This window comes from Melanostigma gelatinosum (genome assembly GCF_949748355.1).
Source record: "Melanostigma gelatinosum genome assembly, chromosome: 3".
NCBI classification, from domain to species: Eukaryota; Metazoa; Chordata; class Actinopteri; order Perciformes; family Zoarcidae; genus Melanostigma; species Melanostigma gelatinosum.
Genome location: NC_136636.1, coordinates 1,269,712 through 1,274,711, shown reverse-complemented (window position 1 = coordinate 1,274,711; position 5,000 = coordinate 1,269,712). Strand labels below are relative to the sequence as shown.

At 44.4% G+C, this 5,000-nt stretch overlaps 2 protein-coding genes across 2 annotated transcripts in view; one reads left to right on the top strand and one right to left on the bottom strand.

The window, feature by feature from the left end:
• uqcc1 (ubiquinol-cytochrome c reductase complex assembly factor 1) overlaps positions 1 to 1,156 on the top strand; it is a 19,816-nt gene extending 18,660 nt beyond the window's left edge. Inside the window, exon 9 of the mRNA XM_079265614.1 lies at positions 1 to 1,156. This exon is cut by the window's left edge and continues 1,421 nt beyond it. The gene's annotated coding sequence lies outside the window, so the exon portion shown is untranslated.
• Positions 1 to 5,000, bottom strand: part of LOC306775284 (E3 ubiquitin-protein ligase TRIM39-like) — a 193,118-nt gene that overhangs the window by 94,629 nt on the left and 93,489 nt on the right. The gene's annotated exons all lie outside the window — the stretch shown is intronic.

Here is a 5,000-nt window from a genome sequence, read left to right as displayed (position 1 = left end):
AAGATCCGATGTGAAGCTCCGTGAGGACACTGAACCTGTGATTGTGGCGTCATTGAGGATGTGAAGCCTCTCTGGAGTCTCCGGTTCGGCTCTATTTAAATACTAAGAACGGCAGAAGAAGAGTCACTTTGTCCAACACACCAAAGATACCAGCAGGCTGTTCTGACCCACAATCCTTAGCGCAGCAGGTTCGAGGTGCCATGAGGAGGTAGTACTTCCTGATGGGATGATTACTTCGTGCAACAGCGTGTACTTTGTATCGGTACTGTGTACTGGAAGTAAAATACATAAAGCATGTGGTTTGTAACGCAGCTTCTGTCTCGTACTGACTGTAGGAGACAAACTAGTATTCTACTCAAACCATAACTCATTTAGTTTTTAGCCAAATTGAAACTTTAATCCTCTAAATGAGTTGCATGAACGCACGTTCCTGAGCTGAGCTCCTGAACGTGTAGTTGCTGCGCTGGGCCTGCAGAGGGCGCCACACTCCCGCTTCTAGCGCGCTGACGACGGTGCAGCGTCTGAAGGACCTTTTATATATTTTATTATATTTATTATTATATTGTTACTTCACGTGTGATTTTCAGCCCACACACTTACAGCATCTGCACTTGAAGCAGATTCAGTGAACGGCTTCTCCCTGACGACAGGTGATCTCCGTTCAGCTCATCACGTGACTTCACACGTCACTGATTTACAGGTGTGTCTCCTTCAAGGAAGACAATGCAAACGGGTATTTTTGCGTTTTGTATTTGTGATGAACTAATATTAGTTTGTGTAAATGTGTTCAAACTAAAGCGTTTGGGTGTTTTATTGTGACCACCTCTTCCTTTTCACAAGTTCCTCTTTAACTGTGGAAACAAACTAAATGTGACGATCTGTCCTCTGGAACTCTTCCTCAAAGTCTGGAGCTGAAAATGTGAAAATGACGACAAGAAACCAGTTTCTCTCTCCTCAGTGGTTCTCGGTCTTCTTTGGAGTCTTCATGCTCCAAACGTTATAAACTCATATTCATGTTTTACTGACTGACATGAGGACGCTGGAGTTTGTGTTCCAGTGAAGCCGAGTTAACTGACGGCAAGGCCTCGAAATGCTGTAAGATATGAAAGAAAGGGTTAATGACACGATGAAACGTTTTGCTGAATAAATCTGTGAGATATAATCTGGTTTCACGTGTTTTTATGTTTAATTTTTAATCCTTAATATTTCTGAGTCACGTCTTCTTTGCTTACATCTCCGGTTTAACGTCACATTGCTATGAATTGTGGGTAAATGGCGTCCTGTCAAATCCTCCAGAGTTTGAGTCTCTGACATGTTGAGCTCTTTATCAACACTCACGTGAGTCTGCACTTCTGCAGGCTTTGCCCGAGGGAATTACCCACAATTCATAGCAGAGTTTATTTGAGGTTTCTGCAGGTGTGTGAGCGTAGAGCAGCCAGTCGAACACGTTTAGCACACGTGAACATGAAGGACCGAGTGCAGCGACAGCCATCTGGTTTAAATCAGAGCAGCTGCGTCTGGATCCTTCGATTTTAATCTCATCACTGAAATATTGAAAACACTCAGCTGACACGAGCAGCATCTGAATGTGCAAAGTGCAAAAATTCAAAATCACCGGAGCCAGAAGGTCCGATGGTTGATGTAATGCGACAGAAACACGGGGAGTCACGTCTGGAACGCCTCCCGTACTGGTGAAGGGACTTTGGGTTTCCAGAAAATGGATCATTAAGTTCCGCTGAACTTAAAATGTTACGAGAGGATTTAGAAATGAAAAGGAAAGGAATGAAGAGTGGCAAAAAGGTTCGAGTTAAAGAGTTAGATATGATGGTGAAAAATCGGACTTGCCTGAATATGTGGGAAAAAGAGTGAATATAGGGAGAGAAAACATGATGAAACAAATGACGTGTTTGAAAGAAGAAAATAAAAGCGTGGACACACACACACACACGCTCAACATTTCCCCAGATAACTACCTGATCACTCATCTGTGTCTGCTACGTTTTACTCAGATAGGAAAGTGACCTTTGTACCAGAACAAATAGGTCAATGTGTTCAGACATCCAGACGCCGTACAAATGAACCTTCTAACAGCAACATGTCTCACAGACAATACAATGAGGACATGTCAAACATTTACATCATTACAGTAACAAGAAATACTCCTCCAGAGTATAAGATCAGCACGGACACACAACCGGAGTCTTTGCCGCCGATGATCTGTTGTTGCTGATAGAAGTAGAAGTCTCAGGTGCTGCGATACAATCTGCACACCTGAGGTTTCAGTGTCTGAATATGTCGTGATAATTCATCCAGCAGATGTTCGACGCCGTCACGCGCTCCATCAACAGCAGTCGAGATGTTTCCGTCTGCACCAACGTGATGAACTTGCCAAAAACAAAGATGTTTGCTTTGTTTCAGATCAAAGACGCTGAGTTTTCATCGAGAAGCAGAAGGTGTTTTTACCCACTCGGAGAGTTTTGCTCCGTTTGTGTGTCAGGACTTGAACCGGGTCACCAGGTCTCATTCTGGAGGATCCCAGGGTGACATCTGGGTCACAGAGGAGCCGAGACCTCTTCGCACCGCTGCAGGTCAACAACAAGCTGGAGCGTGATGATACATCACACATGACGGCTACAGCAGCATGAAGTTAGCATGTAGCATGTAGCAGTAGTCGTGTGTTTGTGTGCATGGAAGACAAACATCCTCCGAGCTTTGAGACTAAATGATTCAAAAATAAAGAGAAATGTCGGTGATTAAATGCAACTATCATCAGCTTCAGTGTGATGATGAATAGTTTATTATCATATTTAACGCAGACTTTGCATTCAGTTTTGAGTGAGTTGAATGAAATGTGTGTGAGCTGCTAGAACATGTTGGAACGTCACACGATCAAACGCTGCAGCGGTTCTTCAGTCAGAGTCACATCACACATGAAGCATCTGTGGAGTAAAGGAGGACGTTGGTCCTCTGCAGGAGGAGGAGGAGCTCTCAACCTGCACCAACAACAATCCTGCAGGTGACGTGATTCTCTCTTCGTGGTTTCAATATTCTGATCATATTCACACCGCTTCAGCACAAAGTGTTTCCACAGAGCAGCTCGTGACTCAGTCGTCTCCGGCCTCGGTGTTTGTGTTCAGCCTCACTTAGTTCGGTCTTCAGTTTGCTTCCATTTCTTTGTTCTGTTCCGTTATCTGTCAGCGGCTCCGTCAGGGCGGGGCTACACAGTGATTGACAGGTCTCTACGTCACTCCTCCTCAGTCCAGATGTGGTCACTTCCTGTTCCCTGGGTGATAAAACAATAACTTGGTGACGAGAGCTGAGCTGAAGGAGGTTCTGGTGAACCTGCATGAGTTCATCTGGTTTCACCAGAATCTGACCCGGTGACTCCGATGACGAGCATCAAGAACAGCTCTATAGAAACAGACCATCTCCTCTCTGATGGTCTCTGTGCTGATGGAGGTCTGATGGTGACAGTGACTCTCTTGTACTGTATAAAGTGTAGCTTTATAACTTCTGAGGTTTGTAACTTCTGAGTCCGGCGTCCCGACAACACATCTTCTGTTTGGTTCATTTTAATTTCGACCTTTCATTTTTGGCCTTTTCTCTGTTGTCACAGAGAACAAATTGTCTTTTGACGACGCTGGAGTCTCTCACTCTGAGGCATGAGCTGCAACCTTTAGCTGCTAACCAGCGCCGCGTCATGGAGGCCGGTCTGTCGGAGTGTTGGAGCTGTGGGTGGAGAGAGAACGTCTGTTTGTTCTCCGGCAGAAGATATGAAAGAAGTGGAACATTTCAGTATGTAGATCACCAACTTCAACGTTTTGGGAAACACGCTTATTCACTTTCATGCTGATGAACAGATGACATGATTGACACTCTCGTGCCGGTTAGCTTAGCTTAGCATAAAGACCCAAACAAAATCTACCTCCCAGCACATTTAAAGCTCATTGGTTAACACGTCACATATTTGTTTAATTATGTATATATATATATATATACGTATATATATATACGTATATATATATATATATAATATATAACGTCTCAAAGCAGCCTTTCCTTCGTGTGTAGCTGCAGATGGATTTGGATTCTTGTTGTGGAACAAAGCAGCACATGAAGCTCACTGTTGCATGAACACTGTGGGTGTTAATAGCTGTGAGTGTGTTTGTGCAATGCAGCAATTACTGTCATGAGAATATTTCCTCCGTAAGCAGAATGAATGAGCGATGAATCGTGTTAATTACTGCGACTGGAAACCAGGAGTGTTCAGGAGCCGGATGTTTGTCCCGAGACTGAAACCACTCGCACTTATTACGGTTCATCTCTTCTCTGCAACCAAATGTTTCTGATGAAGCGGTTTCTTTAACATGACGTGGTTGCTGTGAACTGTATTCTATGAGAATAGAATCTCTCTGCTGCCTCTCACACAATGAACAGAGTTCCTTTATGAAACGCAGCCGGTCCTCAGTTCACTCTGGATCCAGTCCAGTGCGTCTGCCTTGATGTTCATTATGCAACAGAGTCCACTGACTCCATGCTGACGTCTTTATGTCTGTTGCAACAACACACACACACACACACACACACACACACACACACACACACGCACACACACACACACACACACACACACTTGTCAGAAATGCTTGTTTCCTCTTGAACACGTGCACAATGCAGCAGCAGAGGAGAGGCTGAACCGTAGACTGGATGTAGGAAGGCTGAAGTGAGGCATTGTGGGTGTGTGTGTGTGTTGGGGGGGTTGGTAGGTTTAACCTGATCTGTAGGATGCTTCTCCACTGTCAGGATGTCACACAAAGACACACAAGCACACATTTCATTCATGTATTTACGCTGAATCCTCTCACTACTCGACTGCCTCTGATAGATCACACGTGAGTTCAGTTCACTCTGTAGCAGTACCACAGTGTAAAGTATTCATACTATGTATTTGTATGAGGTACTACTCCACAGTCAGTGTTTTACTGCAGTCGACAGAGTTT